Genomic DNA, 25,251 nt, shown 5'->3' with positions numbered 1-25,251 from the left:
AGTGGATAGATTGCGACAGAAGAGAGAGAGAAAGAAGAAAGGGTGGGGGGTGGTGGTGTTGGAGGGGGGGCAGGAGAGAAGAGTGATGCTATTGATACACTGAAGCTGCAGAAAGAGGAGAGGAAGGTGCACTCCATTTCTTTTTTCCTCAAAGTGCTATCGGAAGACATACATTACAATGACAGCACTGTGACCACGCCAACAGCATAAAAAAAACACACACCCTTTATTTCATCTCCCACAGATAGTTATTAATAAAAAACCAGGACAAGGACACACACACACACACACACATACACACTCACGGAGACAAAGAGGAGAAATAGATGAGAAAGAGCGATGGTGAGTCGAAAAGGAGAGACGAAGGAGGAAGATCATGTTGTGAGGAGGCTTGTCCGCCTGACAACGTGAAGTCGAGAGCAATGGGACTCACACCTCGATTTGTCAGTGTGATGAAATAAGCTACGGACCACAATCCCGTACTCCGCACTGTCTACTGACGTGACATCTAAAGCATCTCTTTTTCTTCTCTCTTCACTCCTCTCCCCTTCCAAGTATTCATTTATGCCCTTATTTCTCTTCTTACTTCCCTCACAGACTCTCTCTGCCTTTCTCTCTCTGAGTCTCGGTGTTATCAGTATCTGACACACAGTGAATCAGGGAGTATCTAGCGGCCCACTATCAGACCTCTCTTCATCTCCCACTGCCCCTCTGTGCTCAGGCCTATCAATCAGAGAGCCACTGCCAGGACAGATGCCACCGACGCAACCGCAACCACGGACACAACTCGCATCTGCCACAACGCAGCGATGAAACACAACTAACACGTTTAAGAGGAGCTATTAAATCACTACATCAAAGTACGGCTGAGGCAATATAATGATGTTTGATGACATTTAGAGGAATGTGATTGTTCAAAGTAAGATGGGACTGAAATTAATCAGATACGGCCAACAAGTCCAAAATCCTGATTGCTACATTACATCTTCCAGTGATGCATTAGAACAAATATAATTGATTTATTAATTTGTCTATTTTAATGGTCTCTCCTTATTTATCTTCTCAAGATGTGATCTCATCTCACAATAGAGAAAATGGGAATGAAGAGAAAAGTGAATGAGAGATTCAAGATTCCTCAAGGTACCCTGCGCATGACGATGCATTTGCTCAGGTATGCGAACCTGCCAATGGAGAAGGAATATTTTTTGACCTGTGGTTGGTATTTTATTCATAAAATATATTTTTTTTTATCCCCATTTGGTACAGGCTTGTAGTTATTAATTTTTGGCTTGCTGTACGCTGCCTTTTGGATTACTGTAGGTGTGTTGGCCCTATAAGAGTGATTTTTTTCCTTCTTTTGCTCAACTCCAACCATAACTTTACCCCATGAATGCCAGATTGCCTACATACCACTTAAGACACAGGTGGGTAAGTTTTTGGGATTCGTGAGTCACTGGAAGGGCAGAAAACAGTGCCACTACTGTACCTGATGAATACAGGTTAAAAATATTCTCAAGGCCTAGTGTGCCAATGGTTTCCCATTGTTCCAGTGATCTACAGATCACTGTTATGCACCAAGAAATGCAGAAATGCACCAATAACGGCAGGGGAGAACAAGACTGCAAGCTAGTAAACATGTGTAATCAATGCAGTACTAAATTACTTAGTAATAAAAGTCAGTTTTAAATGTTTTAGGAGAAAGAAAATACATTCAACATGTTTGTTAGACCTCAAGGATACAGACAATGTGTTTTGGTGACTAATACTTGATGTAAACGTAACTTTGGTTTGTTTACAACAAAACTCCACAGGGCCCATTTAATGGTGTTTCACAAGCTAATCTATCTAACTGGAGCAATATATTGTGTCAACACTCTCCATTTCTAATCCTGTTAAGTATTTTGCATGAAAATAGCCAAATTTGGATATTGAATGTGAGCACAAAATATTGTCTTTCAGCAGCTTTAAACCAGGGAGAACAGAAAAAAGCATGCCTAGGAGTTCAGCTGTCACATGACAAACTCTACTGGCTGAAACATGTACCAAACACACCCCTAATGCACTGGGAGGGATATTTAAACTGTTGCTGCCCTGCTCACCCTTTTGCCCAGCCTATCTACCACCCTGCCACAGACAAGCTAACGGCTAACTCAGTTCTTTGCTGGAAACACTCCATGCTAAAGGAGTTAATGTTGCATTTAGCCAGCTAGCATGTTGCTTCAGGACTTCTTTGAGAGGGAAAATGTGTGCAGGCTAATCATCATAGAAGAGTTTCCTGTCCTGTTGTTGGCTGTTTGGACCCCAAAATGTTTGATGCCGGAGACCACTGCTTCATTTCAGCACGGTAGGAGCTGCTATTGCTAACATTTATGTTGTCGGCTAATGTGTTGGCTCTGTTGCTGTTGCTGTGCTTGTTTTCTCACCTATCTGCTTGTTTTCTTGGCATTTACTGGCTGCTTTGTGGTATTTGCTTTACTAATAATTGTGAATTCATTTCTTGTTGTGGCTTAGCTTATTTTTTTTCCATTTGGTTGATGTTTGTCATGTACATTATGGGGCCTACAAGCTGTGATTTACATGGTGGTTGTGTTTAGAGCTGAATTGGTTTTGCAGAGGTTTGCTGTTTTGTTGTGGCTTGTTGTGTGCTGGCTTTAAGGTAAACATTATTGTTTTGCGCATTTCCCTTTAAACCTGCAATGTTGACTTTATGGAAAACATGGCTTACTGTATGTCACACAGGATAAGAAGTCACATCACATTTTCTCAAAGCATTTCATATTTACCAGAAAAAAAAGACATTTTATGAAAACAATGGGTTTCCGTGTCAACTTTCTTCACTATTCTGATCATAAATGCTTTGCTCATGTGCTGTGCTGTGGTGTACATTGTTGCTACATTCATTTGCTCCTCCATCAACACCAGGTGATCACTGCTTTACTTCAGCAAGGTAAGTGCTGCCTTTTTTCTAAAATGCATATGGCTATATGTTTGCTTGCTGGGCTCAATCTATGAAGCTGCTGATGCTGCTGTCTGTTTTTTCTTTGCGTCCGCTTGCTGCTAATTTCTGCTTGTATGCTGCTGCTGTTGATGGTTGACAGCTAATGTATGGCACTTGAGCTTGTTTTTCTTTTGGTTGTTGATTAGCACATTTATTGTGATGCTTTCATACTGTGTTGATCCATCCGTTGTTGAAATATAAATCATCATGAATTGGTTTGGTGGCAGATTGATGCTGCTGTTGTTGGGTTTGCCTTTTGGCTCAGTGCAATGTCCAATGTTTAACACTTGCTGCAAGCACCACTGCCCCTGCTTATGTATTGCAGCTTTGCACGTATCTGTACTGTTTTGGAAAAATTATTGTGTTAGCACTGCACTCTTTGCATACATTTCACAAGGCCATTCTTCGGCCTGGCCTGGCTGTTCATCATAATAGCTTTTAATAGCTTCCTGCATGTTGCATCGCAGCTAGGATTGAACGATTTGGATTAAAGGATTGGCCCCAAGATTGGTGTTCATCTTGAATGGACAGTTCAAGGAAAATAATACAATAATCGTCTTTTAAATTGTGATTGAAAAGACTCTTGGGGAGAAATATTTTCAACTCTTTCAGCCCTAGCTTGACACTGCAGGAACCTTTCCTGAAATGCTTTATTGCTGCTCAGATGCTAAAGATCTCTTCTTATCTTTGTCAAGGTAAGTGCTGCTTCTTCTGTGCATATTGAGGGTTTTCTTGATGTATTCAGTTGATGTTCTGCCATAATGTTGCTGAGGCTGTATGTGGTTTTATTGCTGTCCTACAGATTTATTTATGTTTTGGCATCTACTGGCTGTTATGTTGCTGCCATGTTCACTATTGCATTGGTATTATTTAGGAATCACTGTCTTGTAGTGGCATTTTGGTTGTTGCATGGACATTGATGTTTTAGTGTTCTTGTATAATATGAATACTCGTGTATGTTTATATAATTATCACTCTGCAATCAGTGGCAAAATGGCAAATATCACTCTGTTCAAATAGTAATGTGTGTCTGCTGACTGAGATGATACTGATATATATGATATACTGATATTTTCTTTCTTTAAATGTTTGCACTCAACAGATTGCTTTCACGCAGCTGTCGGCATCAATATACTGTATAAAGATGGTGACTGTGTGATATGTTTTCATTTTGCTTGGCCTCCGCAATATTTGTTTTTAGAAAACACGTTTCCAGAAACTCGGAGCCAAACCAACCTCTTCACCAACTCCAAACATAATATTTCATCACATAACTTCATCATACAACCATTTTTGCCACAGAAAAAAAAACTTACGGGGCTGTACAAGTTATGTACTTGCTTCACAAACAGACGCAGGGTTTGTAGAAGACTAAACCAGCCATACTGTAATATTTGTATCAGTATTCTCCTTCAAAAATGTTTTGCGGTCAGGCCCTGAGAATCTTGAATTAAGTTAAATCTAATGCACAGACATGTGACGAAAGGAGGGATAAAAGTATGCTTGAGACTCTCATTTATTATTGAAGAGGCCACTAGATCCAGATCACATCAAGCCTGGGACAGTAGATAGTGTTTCATGGTGGCTTTGTCTTTAAATATTCTCCTAGATTGAAAGCTTCAAAGTAAACTTCAATTACTGCAGTGATTAGATCTGGCCTGCTCCATTAGAGGACATTCTAGCTCGGGGGGGACAGACAGAGAGAGCAAGGCGAGGACTCTCAGACCCCCAGCCAAGGAATTACTAACTATTGATCTTGCTGCCACAAGCCATCTGACAATGACATTATAGTTGTGTAGCTTCAGAAGAAGCAGTACAGTTCGGCACAGGGGCTGATGTAGTCCCTGCAAAGCACTTAGACATGGGGATTAAATCCTGTTTCATTTGGGTTAGGATGGAGAGCAAAGGGTTTCTGCTGGCTGTGGGTTAAAGTTGCAATTTGATTCAGTTTTTTGTCATTTTGTTTTGAAATACATTATGGCTCAGTGTTAGGATAGTATTTTTTTTTTTTTTTTTGCTGTTTCTTGACAATGTGGACTTCAGCCACCAGAGAAAAACTGTTCATGTGCTTTTTTTTTTGCTAGACAAGTGATAAACACATCCCCTGAAGCTTAAGAAGCTAATGTAACCCATTTCATTTAACAAATTCTTATGGTTAGAGCTAAACAGCTGTAATAAGGGGATGTGTGTGTGTGTGTTTGTGTGTTTACTCCTATAAAAGACTTCTTCATGTAAAATGTCTTAATAGAAAATGTGCTCTTCTAATATATTCTGGACCTTACAAACCGAACACATTTACATTCCCAGAGTATTTAGTAGATCAATTGAAATGCTATAAAAAGGCCTCATGAGACGGTTATGACCAATGACATGCAGGCCAAATTACCTGTCTTAGTAAATGGTTTTGTCTATATGTCGGCCTTGTGATAGACTGGTGAACTGTATAGGACCAATGACTGTTGGCCTCCAGTTCCTGTGTGGCCCTGAACAGAATAACCAGTTCAGAAAATGGGTGATATGTGTATGGGAAGGATATTAGAAGGTCTTGACTGAGGGTTCTGGTTTTACTATTCTATTTACAATGTTGGGTTTAGTGTTGTCTAAGGGTTTAAAATGTCCTGTACCAATCAAACACAATCAATCATGTACTGATCTGATACATTGGATCAGTATCAGGTGAAACATATTGGGTATTGGCCCAATGTAACTGATCCAGAAGGATTCATAATCACTGCCAAACCCCCCCTGAGGCATATTTGTGATATTGAGCTGTATAGTACAAATAAAAGTGGACTTGACTCTGCTGTCACTGTACTTTTTATATATCAGAAACCTTCTGTATTCTTATGCAAATCATCAGCCCCTGCATACATCTGTAATAATAAACATACTGTGGATTATGCTGTGGATATTCTATCGTATAGCAATAATTACATGATACCATTTTCTCTCCATGTACATTGTGATATTCATTCAATTAAGTCTCCTCATCTACCTTTTCTCCACCCGGGACAGCCCAATTAGAAAAAAGTAGTGGACAGGGCATCAGTTACAAGTGCCATAAATTAACAAAACAAAACAATACAGAGCATGTCTTAATTATGGTATGCATATTTGTATACAATCACATACATCATTTCTCAGTCTTGGTTGTATAAATTAGTTTCACTTTGTCCATTGTCTTGGTCAAGATATTTCTCTTTGCACCAATCATGATTTGATTGAGTTCCAGAGAGATGATGTCTAATAATGAGAATCCATTAGCTTTTAGCTACCGTCAGACCTGTCAGTGTAAAATTATAGTCACACAATATCACAAACCTTCTAGATTATAATTAAAATTTGAACAGAAGGTTATATGGTTTCTTAGCTCTATGCTACCTTTAGCTTCCTCCCAATCAGTTTAAATTCAAGACAAAAAGGAGCACAGGTTAGCAAACAGTAAGTCTTCTATGTCTTGTAGTCTTCTATGATAAATAATAAGTCAACTTTATGAAAAATAACCCAAAAAACGAAGCGATTGTTCATATGATTTAACTGTCTAGTTCTTGTTTTCCAATACATTGTAATGTTACACATGGAATACCTGTCTCAGTCTTGATAGATGTTGGTGGACCAAGGACAAAAATGGAAATAAGTCCAGGACTGTATTGTTCTATCCCTGACAAAATCTATATATTATGGTTATTTATGTACAGTATGAGATTGATGTCAATGAACCAAACCAAAGGCCAATGTTTCAGAAATAGTCTAGAAGTTTTGGGCTCTAATCCTTGAAACCAACAGACTGAGTAAAAAATGAAACAGGAAAATGATGACCTTGATAATGACGATAATGATCCTGATGGGTTTCCCCCCATGACAATGCCAATACTGTTAATAATGACAGTGATGATGATGGATATGATAATAATGATGATGATGGTGCTCCCAGTGATGTTGCCAGCACTGTTGATGCTGGCTGATGATTGTGGAAATGAGCGTGATAAGGTAAAAACATTTTCTTTTGAGCATGCGTGGCTCCTGATAACAGTACTGTAAGTCTACGCTGATAGTCCTGCTGACCATCTTATCTACTACATCTTCACTGTCAGACATCCACTTCCCTTTCCTCTCTGTTTGCAACCCCCCCCTCCCCCTCCCCCCTCCGAAAACCATTTATAACAACCTGATCAACACTGTGCAAAATCATGAAACAAACATTAGAGGCTAAATCTAATGAGCAAAATGGGGGCAGGCTTTGATTTTTAAAATGAAAACAAGGGTGCACTAAAGAGCGAGAGAGTGAGAGAGAGAGGAAAAAAAAAAGGTCTTTGGGGGAAAGTGAAGAAGAACATGGGCACTCAAGTGGGAGAGGGGAAGATGGAGACAGAGAGGGAGAGAGGGGGAAAGAGAGAGAGAGAGAGAGCGAGAAAGGCAGGGGGAAGATAGATCACGGTCCTGAGCGATTGTGACAAGCATAGACCCTATCAGCCGCTGTTTGTTTGCACACTCCCCTCTCTGCATTAAAGGAGCCGTCCAGGCCGCCGGCAGGCCGCGAGCGCTCCATCTCATCACCTGACACGCCAACAGATGTTATGGGCTGATAAGAGCCCCGCGGCCCCCTTCCCTTTGCATCTACGATTACCTCCGCACAAAGGAGAAGGGGCGGCAGTGGCGAGGGGGGGGGGATGAGGAAGGAGGTGGTGGAGGAGGAGGAGAAGGAGGTGGAATGGAGAGAGAGAGGAAAGGAGGCATGAGGAGGGAGGAAATCAAATACTTCATGATGGCCTGGTGTAAAAAAAAAAAAAGAAAAAAGAAATGAAATAGATGGAAGTGGAGTGTGTGTGTGTGTGTGTGTGTGTGTGTGTGTGTGTGTGGAGGGGGTGGGAGATTGAAAAAGGGAATGAGAGAAGGAAAGATGGTGGAGACACACTCATTTGTCCTGTATGAAGTGGTAAATGGCCTTGCCGTGCTTCCTGGCCCCATGCTGTTTGTCTCTGTCCTAATCGGCTTATTCCATAAGCACTGCTGCACCATCGTCATTAGGCAATGATAATGATATTATTTAACAGGGGATGAGAGAATTAAGGAGGCGCACTATCTGATGGCTAGTTTTGTTCACCGCCTCATTTCCTCATCCTCGGAAAATGTAGCATTTCCCAGTTGATAAGAATTGTTTTTGCAATTGTAAGGATACTTTAATGACTGCCCATATCCATTGGCTTTATTGCCTAAAAACATCATTACTCTAACTTTTATTGTGTATTACATGGCTGGTTTGTTCTCCAAATAACACTAACTAAATTGGGATGTCAAAAAAAAAAAAAAAACAAACACAAAAAAACGCTATGTGGAACATTGCTCTTGTTATGGCAAATGTAACCCAATCACTGCAGTAAATACATACATATCACCGTCTCCCTCCCTCTGTCGCTTCCTCCTGATCACTAATTTATGATATAATTTAACAACGTTTCTATATTTGTTCCGCTAAACACTTTTGCGTGGCATCAAATTACGGCTCACAAAAAGATCATAGAAACCCAATATCATGCATCCGATTCTCAGCCAATCTGAATGGAGAGATTGTGTTTCTTTTCTTTCCCCACTGCTTGGCTCCAAGTCCAGAGGGGGATAGATGACATTACTAAACACAAATCAGCCAATAGAATAAACAAACTCGGGGGATAAACAACAATGCAATCTCCATCTACGCGCAAACAATATGGAGTGTGCACGCGTGTGTGTGTGTGTGTGTTTGTGGCTTCTCTTGATGAGATTGAATATGTGTAGATGATAAGCCAACCAAGGTAATCAATGCAGTAATGATGAGGAGGGGGGGTGGATTGGGGGGTGGGGGGGGTACCAGGTCATATCGCACACAGTCATCAATGGAATTTATAAAGCCTGCCCCTGTGTGTGTGTGTGTGTGTGTGTGTGTGTGTGTGTGTGTGTGTGCGTTTTTCTGTGTGTGTGTGTGTGTGTGTGTTTGTGCGTGGAGCAAAAGCGTGACAAACGCGTCATCTCGTGTGCGAGAGAGATAAGCTCTAAATAATTGCGGTCTGACAGGCCTGAATAATGGCCAAATTAGACAGAAGGTGCACATTATTACGAGCGGCAAACATTCAAGGCTGGTTTGAGATGTAACTGGGCTTGATTAAGGCTCCGATGATGATGATGATGGTGATGATGATGGTGTGTAGAGACCCCACACACACACATGCATACACACACACACACACCCCACCCTAATCCCATTTTCTCTCCTCCACTTTTTTCCCCTCTTTCTTCTCTTCTCCTGTGGATTAGCATGGCGAGCTGCTCCACTGAGTTACCTGTGGACGACCTCCTGTTGAGCAGCAGCCCACACACTGAGAGTAAAAGAGGGATGAGCAAAGAGAAAGAAGATGAGTGGGGGTAAGGAGGGGGGGGTGGGTGCAGCCACGGCCGTTGATAATCAGTGGATAAAAAGAGAGCTACAAGGTCAGGGAAAGGACGTGGAACCAGTTGGGTGAAGCCGGGTTTGTGGTGAAGCGCTGTGAAAAGGAGCGATGGCGGGGAACAGAGAGAAGAGAGAGGAGTGGCGGCTTTGATGTCGATCAGCTTTAGATTTGGTGTTTTGTCTGTGCCGCGGTTACGCCACGCTCAGGTAGAAAGATGAGAAAGGCCTTTTTTTTTGGAAGCCTTTTGCTTGGTCGATGCTTACCTGAGGCCCAACCAAAACAAGGAGCCTGTATCCGCTGCACGGATCAGAGCTGTGGTACAGCATGACCTAATGGCAGAAAGACAGGCTGAAAAATGACAGAATCAAGCATGTAGTGAAGGAAAAACAGACCTAAAATCAATTTCCCCACCTGACATAAACCTTTATGGCATAAATCACAGCATATACCAAACTAAATTACATCAAACTGGTGTGATTTTGCACCGACCTTTTAAAGGAAAAAAAACAGAATTCATGCTTTTTTCCAAAAATAACATGGATTTTTTTGCTCAATTTGATGGTTAAACACTGTCACTGTCCCTTTAGTTTACTGCTATTAGTTTTCAAATAGAGGGTAGTCTCCTTTGACATCAATTCTAAATGATTTAAAGTAAAGGATTTATGACGAACGGAAACGCACAAGCGTGTAAAGATGCAGCATGTTGGCTCAGGTGTTTGTGCCGTTGTCCCACAGCAAGACCGTCGGGATTCCTCCAGGTGATCTAGTTTCCTCACACCTCACAACTCTGTGAATATGTTTGCTCAAACTTGTCATGTGACTCGTCTGGCGTAGGTTTATCTGGGTATACTGAGCATAAATGTACAGTGGCTCCTGCACAAACACAAGTTTAAACATAACATAAAATGAAGACTTTTCTTTTTAATTGCTCTTCAGAGATGAACAAAGGCAACATGTAGCAGATGTACCCTGCGTCTCATCCAATGCATAGTTAGCTGGTCTTCAGCCCTCAGTGACCCTGAATAAGTGAGTATAATACATAGATACAGTGAATTAAACTGTCCCTTTATTATTAACAAAAGCATGTTCGTGTATCAACCAGGCAATTATGAACCTAAAGCTACTTGACTGCATATGTGGTGCCAATAGCTAGGAAGATGTAATTTAGAGATGACTTCAACACCAATAAATCCTAAAAGGTGTTGTCATTGATGGTGTGGAGCCATTTAATAAGTGAGTAAAGCTTTCTCTGGACAGAGTGCACGCTCACTAGCAACGGCGATCATTCCCAACATCAGAAATTCATTTTCAGGTCAATTGAATCCAAGTTAGCTTGGATTACACTGTATCCTCTGATGTACTGTTGTTGTTTTTTTGTCATAAAAATCTTTCCTAGTGAGATGATTTTTTTTTTTTTTTTTTTCACACACTGAATTCTTTTGGAACAGAACTCCCCAAATCTATTTCAGCCACGCGTCTGATATCGCCAGGAGTGATCAGATCCAGATCACATCCATAATCTCCGCACTGATCACTGCCCGAACAGACGGTTATCGTGAGCGATAGTGATTGGGAGATTAGTGTTTTTTAAATGCTTATCTGTGTAGACCTCCTCGAGGTAGTCGGGCTCCAGAGCCTCCATTCAATTGTAGCATCAGATCAGAGACTCAGACACACAGATCCAACATGTTGGCTTTTGGGAGGAGGGAGGGAGAGGATGGAGAGGGTGGCTGGAGTGGATCATGTACATAATCACTTGTTTATCACCAGAGCATCTTGCCAAATCACTAAAACACTGCTCTAATCACAATAACCAGAGCAGCTGCAGTTTTCCTCCTCTGTGTGTATCTTAAACCTGTATGGGGGTCAAAATTGAGGGTTTGCTACAGGTTTTTGAGACATGATATTGTGGGATAAAATCAGCTTGTATATTGATGCTAATATTAGACATCTTTGAATTTAACCACATTTAAGAAACACTTTCACACTGCTTTGCTTTGCTACTGTCAGTTAGATAACAGGACTAAACTGAAGGCTGTTTGTAGCCTAGCTCAGGTCCATCAATGGTACCCTCTAACAACCACAAAGCTAGCTTATATACTCATTGTATCTTGTGTATTTAGAAACAGAAAACAAGAAACTGTAGTTTAATGAGCAGTTAGCTTGCGCATTGGGGCATTTTACTAACCAACAACATCTTGTATGTATCGGTTGCTAGCTTAACAAGATAGCCAACAAGCTAACGTGATACAACGTTAAGATAAGAACATTCTGGAGTAGTTGAGAGCGGTCTTCCTCTACTTTCTGTCTCGGTGCTACAAAAGACTTTTGTGTTATGCTATAATGGTCTTGTGCTAATATTTTTACTGAACACAGAGAGGATATTGATATAAATCTTCTCTTTTAACTCCAGGGAATACGTTGACCAAAAAATGTCACAAAGTCAGAGGTATTCAAAGTTTCAAACAGGAACCTTTTTTTGCAAGGTTGAAAGTTGTTGATTCTCAGTGGTATCTTCATACTATAGCAACACTTTCACATTGCAGTGAGTAATTTGATTCCTTTAAACATAAAATATAGCTCTTCATGCTGCTGTAATTGTTTCATACAGAGGAAATGTCAAGTAAATTGTAAGTATTCAGTATCTTTCTCTAAGTTTCTTTCTTGTGACAGAAAAAAGTCTCTAAAACAGCACTTACCCCATTATGGGACATGGAAACTGCTGCTAATGCTACTAAGAATAACATGCATGCATCCTTTTGTGAAATCTGATAAAAAAAAATGTCACAAGAATCAATTGAGGCTATGATCTCCCCACCAATACAACCGGAGTCATATCGATCAGTTCTGTAATAAATATGCAAACTACTCCCACGCTTCACCTTGCCTGCCTGCCTGCCCCCCCTGGGCCAAAAGAAGTGTAGGCCGATGTCTGATCCAAGTGTATGTGACTGAGAGAGTTTTTCTGCTTTTGGGATCCGGATGAGATCAAATCCTCCGTACACAAAAAGCTGCCTGCTATGTATCTGCTGTCCTCATCTACCTTGGCCTGGTAGGAGATGTTCTAGTGCCAGTAGCACGGAGGGGAAACTCCAAACACTAAATAAGCCTCATCTGCTCCCAGTGCTCAGCTGAGATTAGGAGAGGAGAGGAGTAAAGGAAGCCAACGAAAAAGGATAGGAAGTGGAGAGGAAAGGAAAGGAAAGGAAAGGAAGCCAGCAGGAAGAAAAGGAAAAGGAACCAGTATCATGAAAAAGAGGCCAGTGGAAAGAAAAGGAAGCCAACAGAAAAGAAAGGAAAGGAAAGGAAACCAGCAGGAATAAAAGGTGAAGAAACCAATAACTTGGAAAGGAAAGGAAGGGAAAGGAGAAGATTAGAGAGGAGGGAAAAATAAGGGAGTACTTTGTGAGAGGTGGTAAAAGGTAGAGAGACAAGAGGAGAACTAAGGAGAAGACCATACTTGGGTGTTAGACGGGGGAGTTCTGGCTTTTTTAGCCAATACTAAACTGCTCCACGCTTTATAACTCCCCACTTAGGAGCGACGGAGTCGACCCAGCCTCCTTCTGGAAATGACTGTCTATCTTTGCAGAGAAGCGCTTGTTTTTTGATTCCATTACCCAGGCGAGGTGTGGGGTGAGAGGGTGGCAAATGGGGGAATTTGGGAGTGCTTGGCGAGCGGGCGCATGTGGAGAAAAGCCAGTTTGGGAAGCAGCGGTGGAACCACAATCTCTGGAGTCCATTCTGTCCCTGCCGCCCTGTGATCCCCACAGCAATTAAAGCAAGGAGAGAGAGGCCACGGGAAAGTCCAAAAAGAAAAAAAGACGCCTACGTGTAGATGCACGTAACAATGTATTATAGTCTGTACATACGAAAAAAGGTGCATAAAGTGAGATTTGTTCGCCGAATCCTTGAAACAGTGGTTAAGATGGATACTTAAAACAACAAAGTGAAGAACACTCTGGATTTTTTTGAGTAATCTGAGTCTTGACTTTCCTGTGTTTACCTACCGTTTGAATACATGTGATAAGAAATTTGGAAGCCCTATGACTCGATTTTGAGGTCATACTTATTATAACAACTGTACGGCTGCAGCTAAATATTATTTGAATGTTTATTCAGCCTGTTAATCATTGCAAATTCAATAATTATTCATTTAGTGCCTAAAAATCATGAAAAATGGCCATCACAGTTTCCAAAAACCAAAGATATGACATCTTCAAATCACCAAAGATCTGCAATTTACAAATATACAGTAAAAAAAGAGAGAAGCAGGAAAATCTCAGAAACTGAAACGAGTGAATGTTTGCATTTTTGCTTCTTAAATTACAATACATTTATTTGAATTTATGTGGATTTCTCACTAAAACTCTGCCATAAGAATTTGAAATGGGCGTTTTTTATAAACCCTGAAAAAGTTTAGGACTTGAAATAAAGAGACAATATTTAAAGCAGTTCTTAATCTGATACATTAAAATATTAAGTATTATTGAGTTGAAAACGCTTTATTGTGATTGTGGAAGCAGCATATTGCTTTATACTGCAGGATAGAACAGTAAAAAAGGCAGTTAATGACTAATCTAATCATTTTTTTATGCTTAATTTGTAAATATTAATATAAAACATGCATTTTTACACTACGGTTCACTATGTGTAGATCAGTGAGAAAATCACATTTAATCAATTTTCAGCTTTGGCTATAATACAGCAAAAGAAAAATAAGTTAAATAATAAGTGAAATTATATTTATTTTGTTGATATATATCTGCAAATCAAATTCTTCTTTGTGACAGAGTTCTGTAGGACTTGGTGGTCAGATACGTCTAATTTGGGGGTTTTTTTATCTCATCTTATGCTATATTGTCTATATCAGTGTACTTTGGTTTAAATCTTTTAAATCTGGTCGTGTTTATTTATCTCATGAAAACATAAATTCATGAAAGATGAACTGAAGCAACACCTACACACAACAGTCAAAACTTTCACACATTTGAACCTCCTCCAAAAGATTATAGAGAGTAAAACGGAATTTCACAAAGACACGCACCCACTGAATTCTCACTCTGTCACAAACCCACAAACACACTTACATCATTACCATAACAAGTTTGTATCTATTCTACTTTTCCCCTGGTGGATGTAACTTGTAGAAGTTTCGGTATTTTGATCTCTGTGGTGTTGTATTACTCCTACACAGTCCAAAAAGAAAAAAGGAGGAAAAAAAAAATAATAACACCCTCATCTGACCAATCACAAGACAACAATAGTGAGATTGTCTGCATCCTTCATCGTAGGATGATCCTAAATACACATCACATCTCTCCTCACACCCCCAGTTTTCACTTTAAGTCCAATATCGCCACTCACTCTTTTTTCCCGTAGCTTTAAAGCAGTGCCAGTGGCCACCCACTCCAACTCTTATCCCCTCTTCTTCCCCTCTCCTCCAATGTCCATCAGTCATTGTTTCCTTCCCATCCTCCTCCTCCTCTTCTTCTCCTCTCTCTCCCCTCTCCTCCCCCCAAAACCCCTCGGCTTTGATCTTGATTTCTGACCAGGAAATATCTACCGAGGGGCCGTACAGCTACAATAACATTCAATAAAAGAACACAAGGGTGGCTGAGACCAGACCGCTGATAGCACCACGATTTATGGGCCCCGCTCACTCGTTTGCTACAACACCCGGACACACAAACGCACACACAGACATAGGTTTATATCAAGCGCATTGCCTCGTGCGCTCTCTCGTGCTACATGTGTTATGTATGAGTATCTTGTCTTGTCTCTTTCTTGGCTTAATTGTAATCGACACAGTAATTGAGAACTTATAAACCTTTTGATATGGTTCTGGTCTTGTCAGTTTCCAAAATCTGCAGTTGGTGTAACTTTTGCTTTTTACACAAACCTTTTTAAAAATACATCATGTGGTCATATTTTTGTGGATATTTTTAGTTGCCTCTGTGCATTTGGAAGGTCTTTGTAGAAGCCTCCACTTTTTCCTTCTCACTGTTTTCATATAGTTATATATAGAATATAGTTTTTAAGAATCCCTGTGACTTATTTAACATTTAACTTACCACTGGTGTTACTGTGAAGTTCAACACCACAGATGTTTGTTGGCCTTTCTTTCATTCTTTGATGCTAAAAAGAAAAGTACCTAGTATGAACCTTTGCCCTTTGCAGCACTCAGTAGACCTTATAGCTTTGATATGACGGTAATTTTGTCAAATTAGGTGTTTATGTTCATCCAAATGTTCTGTCTTTGCTGGGAAACTTCACATCTGTTTGTTGTTGGCAAGATTATAGCACAGTAGTTAGGGGGGAAATTAGTTATATTAAATCTGAGGAATAAAAATACCCAGATTTAAAGATATTGATTCCTGGCACAGAATTTCTTCCATCAGTAACTTCACTGGCGATGGGAATTGAGAACCGGTTCCAGTTCACAACCGGTTCCAAATTGTCCAATCCATCAGAATCGAATGCCTCCAAGCTTATCAATTCCTCTTATCGATGCATAGGTATGTGATGTTGATGGGGGGAAAAAAAAGGTGGAGCTCAACTGCGAGGGCATTGCAGCCTCCGGACCGTCTACAGCGCACACACGCAAGAGAGTTATCTTTGGCTATCTTGTAATTCTTCTTCGAAAAAAGGCCGTGGTTGCAAGCATTTTTGATTTAATGAGTAAATAATTACCTTTTTGCGAGACGAATGTGAAGTATACTGTGAACTTTCTACGCCGTTAGTCAGAGACTAACGTTAGCACAGCAGAGCAGCGAACCCGAGCAGTAACAAACGAGACCAACACATACTGCAGCATTAAACAACTTAAACCAACTCTGAGGTGAGAAACAGAAAAAAGGGTAGGAAATAAGAAGAAAAATGACTCGGTGCTCAGTCTGTTTCACTTCAAAAACCCCGTTCAACGTCTTGGACAGCGATGGTTTTCCCCAAAGCTAACGGTTCATCAGAGAGGCTGCTCTCTACTGCTGGAGACATGTTAATAACACAGCAGAGCACTCCTCCCACTCATCTTGTTATTCTCATACAGAGAGGACACTGAACGATGCTTTCAAACGAATTCATTCATTAATTAATGCAGGTAACTTTTGCTTGTGGACCATATATCTTATCTACCAGATATGTTTCATATATTCATCACCATGCAAGCTCATTGATAAACAGTGGAGATGATAAAACAGTTGTGTTGACACTGAAACCATGTGTAGGCCTACTTTTTTCCCCATACAGAAAAATGTTCAAGAATCAGTAAAGAATCGGACCAATAGGCAGAATCGATAATGGCATTGGTATCAATAAAATCTTAACAATTCTCATCACTAAACTTCACTTAAATGTGCTTCTGTGCATTTGGAGGTTCTTGTTTCTGCAGAGAAACTTTACATCTGTCATCTTGGTTGGGCTTTGTTACTTGATGCTGGAAAAATTAAAAAAAAACAAAAAAACACTTGCTTTGGCCTGAAGCAAACTACATCAAATCAAACACATGCTGGGCTGTACTTGTTGTTGTTGTTGCTGTTGTTGACACTTGTCTCAATCCCCTTTGTTCCAATGTCCATATCACCAGCCCACCGCACACTGACGCCTGTCCAAACAGGACTACAAATGGCTGCCGTCCCGCACTCTTTAACATGGTGTGGGACTGTGCACTGCTCCTCAGCCTGCTCTGGAAATCCACTGTGACCAACGTTGTCCGACCGGACAAGAAAAGACAGTATCCCCTTATACCTCGACCCTGGAGGGCTGGAACCGAGTGTGACGCCGCTACCCACAAACCAGTAGGGTATCAGCCCCATTGCGCCCACACTCCCTTGGCCAGAGCGGAGCGGCGCCGTTACGGGACACACCTCTGGGATTCGTTCCTCGTCCCGCTTGCGGTCCCGCCGCGGTTATCTGCTCAGGGCCAGGGAGCAGGGACAAGCGTGGGAGGGAGGGGTTGGACCAGAGTTGCGGGGGGGGCAGCACCGATCCATTTTAGGACGGTGAGGGATCATCATTGTCTCCCGTCTCACCCTGTCACTTACTATTACCAAACCACTGGCTGACATCCTGTGTATTTCTGTGTGTGTGATTCCACAGAAACCGTGCTGGATGTGTGGTCTTGGCATCGAACTCGCACACGCGCACTTTACAAGCCCTGCACACACTTTCCCTTTTCTCACAAACACACACTCCGCATACACAGACACACTGTCATCACTACAGGCGCTTCTCAGCAAAACCTACACATCGGATTGTGAGTGGTACAGCTCTTCGTAGCAGACTGTGTGTGGGAGGGACAGAGCCACAGGCGCTAAGTGTCTCTATAGCCCATGTGAAATCACATGTAGGCTGCGATGAGCCTCCAACCATACCAGCCACAATCACATGGAGAAACAGAGGGAGAGGGAGCTTTAGAAGACCACCAAGGATAGCAGCATGGCACAGGATGCCTGGGCTGTCTTCATGTTAAGGCCTTTTTCTTCACTGTTCCAAAGTATTCACCACTTAAAACAGATTAAGAGCTTGGGGAATAAACAGGCCCGATGCTACGAAGTGGGGAAACACAGGAGGAGGGTTTCGGGAATTAGTGAGCAGGACGAAAGGGAAAGAAGCCTTTCAGGAGATAACGCCTCTAGAAGTAATCGGGATTGTTCCAAAATATTAAGGCACTTGTGATGAAACAGATAAATGGGTGAACAAAAAAAAGAGGGTAGAAAGGAGACATTTGGATCGCTTCATGAGAAAGAAGATCTTCAAAAGCTCAGTTTTGGACTCCAATTAATAGATAAGATCCTTAGTGTTTTGCTTGTTATTCATATACGTCTCTTAACTGTTTATTTAGACTGAAGACCACCGTCCATAATATCCCCTCCGTGAATTACGTTCTGCCTCTTTCTGTTCGTTTTGGCTGGTTTCGGAGACAGAGGAGGTGGACAGTATCAGAGCTGAGGGTGATGAGTCTTTGCTACTGTGCCCCCGTCCTCTTCTTTCACATTTTCCCATCCGGCGTCTGTAGGGACATTTGTGCTAAGAGTGGGAGAAGTGCATCTGATTAGACCCCTGTGCATCTGATTAGTTTCCTATGGGAAAAACTGATGTAATGGTTTGCCATTTTTGGCCATTTATTAGTCCGGATACAAGTCAGTCAGTGCAGTCACTTCTGATATAATGGATATGATGTAGTTGACTGAAGTGGTTGCCAGTGGAAAACACTCATCACATAAATATACATGAATATCGAAGCAATAACACAAAGTCTCAGAAAAGAGAGAGAGAAAGGCCGGAGTCGTGGTGCCTCTGCTGATTCCATTATTTTGTACATCAAGACATCTCAAAGTGGATCATCGCACTCAATATCATGGCCCATTTCTCACACAGCACATAGAGAATCCTTGTTGGTTGCCAGTTTAACCCATTCTTAGAGAGTAAACTGGTCAGGGTAAAACCAGACTGAGAGTTAACTGGTAGCACAAAGCAAAAACGGTGTTGCTAATGTTTTTTCCTGGAGTTTAATGCACCTTGCACACTGATTTTGAAAGATGTTCAACTGTGTTTGAGGGCTGTTACATTCAAGGTTCCAGATGTCAAACTCGACAATGTTCGGTGACTGACCTAGCACCTCAGAAGACTCTAATCATCCAATCATCTGCACAAGAGATGAGCAGCTGTATAAGAAAATATCTGGTTCTTTGATTTAAAAAAAGGTCAAAGGGACAAGATTGTGCACATAAAAATGTCAATTTATTTATTCATATAGCACCAAATCACAACAGAAGTCATCTCAGGGCAGTTTTCACATAGAGCACGTCTAGACCGTACTCAACATTCCCCCATGAACAAGCATTTTGTGACAGCGGTGAGGAAAAACTCCCCTAGGTGGGCGGCCATCTGCTTTGACTGGTTGGGTTGAGAGAGAGAGAGACAGAGACACAATAACAACAACAACAATAATAATAGAAACATGACTAATAATAATAATAGCAGGCGTGGGCGTCAAGCAGCAGCAACGGGGTCTGCAGCCAAGTTCCATTGAAGCCTGTGATTCATAACCAAGCAGACCGTGACCGTGATCCAAAGAAACCTGAGAGACAAGAAGGTTCAAAAACTCTGAGGAGGAAAAGAACGTAAGGAGAGGTCAACTACAACTCCCAGGGAGCAATTTGGTTAATCACCAAGTTTTCAAAACACTTCACTGTCAGATTCAGGGTCAAGTTTGGATGTTGGAAGTTTTGTTCCCAACAGCAACAACAAAGCATTTTGAATATGAGTTCCTCTTCTTATGGTAAATAAGGCTCCTGGGTATTGTACTAATGAACGCCATTCAATATACCAAACTGATGGAGAACACATGATATCTCAAGAACTATGTTGAAATAATTTAAACCAATGGCCTCAACATAAATCTATAGTATTGTTACATCATCTAGGTGGTCCTCCTTCCCTTTACCAACACCTGCTATTAATGTGTCTTGTTCTAGGTAAGTTTTTAGTTGCCAATAGAGAATTTTAGTGTTTTATTGTGGTCTAAATTCAGATTAAGAGAGCACACCTGGCATGAAAATCCAAAAAACTTCTTCAGTAACTATGTCAGCATCACCCTTTTGTAACGTCAGTGAACTTGCATCCCAAAGTTTTTGACTCTGGTTGTGAATTTTATGTCGAAGTCAGCACGCTCACAGAAAGACAGCGCTCTGTTATGGGATTTGACAGAAAAGGTCAAAACCGGGTCGGATCGCCGCCAAAAAAAAAAACCTCTCTGATGAAGCTGGGAGTTTGGAGGCAGCCGCACACACACTCACTCAGATCAACAAAAGAGAAAAAGACAGTCAGAAATTGAGGGGGAGGCTGAGTGAGTGAGTGAACAAAGTGGATGCTGGTGTTAATCCCTCATCGATTCAGTCATGCTTCTTCTTTTAACATTTTTTTATCTGTGGGCATTGGGGACCTACAGAAAACACAGCTGTCTTTAAAATAACATTCAACTAAGTTGCCATAATGATGGTAGTGTTGATAATAGAGAACGCCACCAGCGAGCGCGGTGGGCGTTATTGTCCCTTATTGGGGCCCCCCCTCCACCACCCCACCCCTACTGGTTTGATTTGCACAAAAGATGTGAGAGGGAGGAAGATGATTACCATAACAAACACACACTTGCAGACGCACTCTTCCCTGGGGAAGTGTCAATCTAAGTGGGAGAGTATGTTGACATTTATAACCATATGGGGAGGGACATGGTCGCTATTTCTCAGCTGTTTAACTTCAATTAGGGAAGGAAGGAGGGGAGAAAGAGGAGGAGGGGGGGGACGAAGGAATGGGAACGACTTGTTACCGAATGGTTAAGTGGCGGCAGAATAGGCGCTAAGGGGGGAAACACATTTATGGGTGTCTCCTAAAGAGTTTGCATTGTGCCCCGGCCTTTGTGGCTTCACATTGATGGAGGACTGCTGATGGCTATAGGAGATTATGTATTGACGGAGGATGTTAATGCGGACCTGGGCCTTTTTTTTTTTTTTTTGCAAAGAGTGATTACACTGGCGAGGCCTCACATTGCGAGGAAGTTACATCCATTCACCTGAAAGCCAAAACAATATTTCAGACCTTTTCTTTTTTTTTTTTTTTTTTTAAGGTCAGCGTCAAGAAACGCTGCCCAGAACATCTCGAAAAATTGAGATGGTAGATCCCGACGGACCGGACCGAGAATGAAAGACAGGCAGAAGAAGAAGAAGAAGAAAAAAAAAACACCAATAATAAAATGATGAGGAGGGAAAAAAGGTCCTATTGGACAGGAAATAAAGTGTGCTGTCAGTCAGTAGCCGGAGTCACGTCTCCCAGGTTATTGCTTATTGTTTACTCCCCTCTGTAAAGGTCAGAGGTCACGGCGACCACATCTATTTTTCTCTCCCACCCACTCGCCCCATTCTTCTCCAAGCACAAGAAGGAACAAAGAGGGACGGTGGGGGCGGAGGGAGAGAGGGATGGAGGGTGGGGGGGGTGTGTGTGTGGTTGGAGGACGAGTTGGTGGCGGCAGCGGCGGTAGCGGTGGCGGCGGCGGCGGTGGTGGTGGTGGTGGTGGGTGAGGGGGAGTGGAATTAGAAAAAAAAAAATATAGAAAGGGAGAGCAGCGATCAGACAGCGCTGATAAGGAGAGGAGGCAGGGGCGGGGTGTTGCTGTGAGCTTTTGAGGGGGCGGCGGTGGCGGTGGTGGTGGGAGGATGGTGGGGAGTGTGGTGGGTGAGGGTGGGGGTGGTGGTGGGTGGGGGGGGTGATGTGTGTATTCAACTCCGGGCTGACTCCTCTTATGCTAATACAGCCAATTTCCTCTTTTATTTCATTTCTGGAGCCGAAATCTGCGATCTGCGATAAGGTTGCCGTGGCGACCGCCTGTTCCCCGGGCGGATGCGGGCAGCCGTGTGATGGAGATGTGTAAGTCGGCGGGAGCAGCAGGGAATGAATAATTTAAAACTCCACCAAACTGGAGAGATAAGAGAGAGCAGGGCTAAGGCCTCTCTCTCTCTCTCCCCCCCTCTCTCTCTCTCTCCCCTCTCTCACACACACACACACACACACACACACACACACACTATCCCCTCGCCATCCATCTCTCTCTCGCTCACCCTTCCCCACAATCCATCTCTCCACCTCACCCCTCTAACTCTCAATCCCTCCTTCCCTGCGCTCTCTCTTTTTTTTTTTTTTTTTCCCTCCCTTCTCTTTCACTTTCTATTTCTCTCTCTGGACATCTAAGGCTTCATCCTCCAAAGCAAGCTGACCTCCAAGGTCAAGGGCATGATGGGTAATTGAACTGGCGGTTTGGGGCAGCTGCTGGGAATCGGGCCTACGGATGATACAGCAGAGACGAGAGCGGATGGCGGCGGTAGTGGAAGGCCCGCGCGCTCACTCTCACTCTCACTCCAATTCAATCTCAGCTCTTTCTCCTCCTGTTCGATTTAAACGTGATGAATTCTGAACCGCCACCGCCGCCGCCGCGCTCCAGCTGCCAAGTGTGCGAGCATTCAGCGAACTTCGTATACTTCAAGTTAAGCCCACTTGGCTCGTGTCATTCTTACATTAGTCTTACATTACTCCCAACAACAGCCGCTCTCCAGCGCACAATAGCCCAACACTTGAATGTAACACATGCTTGGAATAGTTGAGTGTTCCAGCTGAACGGTGCTCCTGTGTAAACACACTGAGGCTTCAACGGTGACACGTTGTCCCGAGATACTCGTGTGTGTGTGTGTGTGTTAGTCATTGGTTAGCACAGGTGTGGTAGTTTACTAGAAACAATATTCTCCTATAAAACTATTTAAAACACATGTTGCTGATTTAGTGTTCAAGTCTGTTTAGTTGTTAGATGGTGTATTTTTTTTTTATATTATTGAGAATCAACAGTGGTAACGTCGAGTAAAAGCACCAGTAATGGAAAGCAACCAAGTATATTGACTCAAGTATTGCACAAAGCCAGTTTAAATGTACTTGTACTTGAGTACTTCTATGAAATCTTGTACTTTTTACTCCCCTGATACTTTTATTTTACTGCTATAGTTACTTTGCAGACAAAACATATGATCATCTAATAAAATATTTCATTTTTACCGAAGTGGCTGCACTAACAGTATTAAAAAGTAGTCAAAGTTATAATAGCTCCATTTCAACCAACTAAAACATCCAAATGCCACATACATGTTATAATAATTCAATAATATAAAATATAAGCATTTGCCATAAAGGGTCATTCTGTATAATGAGTACTTTTACTTTTGATACCTCAGTACATTTTGCTGTTTCTACTTCTATACTTTTACTTAAGTAAATTCTTAAATGCAGAACTTTTACCTCTAAGAAAGTATTATTTCTTTTACATTTCAGTATCTCTACTTCTAGTGAAGGGTTTGAATGCTTCCTCCGCCTCTTGTTTCAACTCTTTTGCCATTTAACAATCACAGAAGGAGAAATCCACCATTGAAGAAGCAGCCAAAGACTTTTGCCACCCACAGAAGCCTTAATATGATCAAAACCACACTGCTGATTAAATAAGAGACATAAATCAGAGTTTAAAACGTATATATCGTAAAGATTGATCAAATCATTTCAGGCACATTATCTTGGGATAATTGGAAGATGATTTAGCAAAGACAGGAAATCAGGAAGTTGATGCATGTTAAGGGCGAGTGGGGCGAACATACAGCAGTTTCTCAACTATTCTAAACTCACATATATGGATGAAAACGCAACAGTGTGAGAGAATCCTGGAAAAAGATTTTTTTAATTCAGAGTTTCTGGAGGCGATCATGCAGGTCACCGGCTCGGCCACTCAGCTGGTTTGGGCAGCGTGTGTGTGTGTGTGTGTGTGTGTGTTACGTTACAAGCTCGACTCCTGTCTGTCTGGCCTGCCAACCTGTTTTCATTCCACAGCCTTAGCCGTAGCACAAGGCTTTATCGCCATGGAGATAAACCGTGGTTATAAACACCCTGCAGGTCATGTCCAGGTGAGGGGTTCACGGCGAGGTGTGGCTGGACGCCGCCCACCTCTCCCACCACCACCACCACCACCATCACAAGCTCCTTCCCTCCCTCCCTCCCTCCATGGGTGTAGGGACCTGTCCTAGAAAGACACAAGGTGGAGGGAAAATCTGAACAAAAAAGCTGATTCATAAACAAGCCACACAGGGTGCCCGCACAGGTAATCTCAGCCCAAGCGTGAAGCCTTCATCCCCATGGCGCCAGGAGGCAGCCTGCCCCCGCCAGGACGCACACACACACACACACACACACACACACACAAAATAATAATAAAAAAAAAAACAATATATCCTCAACTTTTTTGGGTACATATCACTTCCAAACTCACAAAAGTAAGCTTTTTTTTTCTTTTTAAAAACGTGTTTTGTTGCACGTAAACTCTCTTAGCACCATCTTTCATCTGAAAACAAGATCTCAGCCCACATCCTCCGAGGTCTTCTTCACATCAAGGGGATCAGAAATGTGTTTTGTCTGCCAAGTGCAACATCTTACATTCCTTCATCTGACCCGTCCTACTCACACAAGAAAAAAACAAAAAAACGCAGAGAAAGACACGTACGGCAGCACAGCAACAAACAAAACTAAACATCTAAACACGCAGCTTCCTTTTCTTTTCTTTTTTTTTTTTTTTTCTTGCACAAAACACCCGCAGTTCCTCCACCGGACACATGGTGGCACTACGTACTTAGTGGAGACGCTGCAGCTCGGGTTCCCTCCATCCTGCCTTGAACATGGAGTCTCACCAGGCAGAACAGGGGCAAACACACACACACATACACACACACACACACACCTTGCAGATACTCCAGATTACATTGATAATACCAAAAATATTGGCCCATAGAAATAATACAACACAGCGATAACAGAATGCTATCTGGTTTGATCATGATACCACAACTAAACGCAAGCAGAATATCAACTCTCGCAAACAAGAAATAGGAAACTGGGCCTCACATCACTGAAATGACAAAATAAAACAAGACTGACACCCCTACTATCTGACACAAGTGAAAGCCAGTAGCTCAAAAAAGCCGCCGCCGCCGTCGTCGTGACGCGGCGGATGGAAATTACAAGTGAATTTTTCAAGTGTAGACTCGCTAAAGTGGCATTTCAGCTCTTCTCTCTATGTGAGGCCATGTAAATAGAGCAGTTTTTAAGAGGCTTTCAGGGGCTGCGTGTGAGCAAATATGATTTCATTAAACAGGATATGAGCTCTCTCTTTTTTTTTTTTTTTTTTTTCTGATGACTGTTAATCTAGATTAAGGTTTGTCTGGATATTCACAAATAGACGATGGAAGAATCACG

At 42.0% G+C, this 25,251-nt stretch overlaps 1 long non-coding RNA gene across 3 annotated transcripts in view; it reads left to right on the top strand.

Annotated features, from left to right (window-relative positions):
- The first annotated feature begins 2,136 nt into the window (after positions 1-2,136).
- LOC137176036 (uncharacterized) overlaps positions 2,137-25,251 on the top strand; it is a 280,115-nt gene continuing 257,000 nt past the window's right edge. For all 3 annotated transcript variants that reach the window (XR_010925778.1, XR_010925779.1, XR_010925780.1), the window contains exon 1: positions 2,137-2,344. This is a non-coding gene — a long non-coding RNA (uncharacterized lncRNA). The remainder of the gene's footprint in view (positions 2,345-25,251) is intronic.

Source organism: Thunnus thynnus, chromosome 23, assembly GCF_963924715.1.
Source record: "Thunnus thynnus chromosome 23, fThuThy2.1, whole genome shotgun sequence".
Classification (NCBI taxonomy): domain Eukaryota; kingdom Metazoa; phylum Chordata; class Actinopteri; order Scombriformes; family Scombridae; genus Thunnus; species Thunnus thynnus.
Note: the sequence above shows the minus strand (reverse complement) of the source record. Positions and strands in the feature narration are given on the sequence as shown.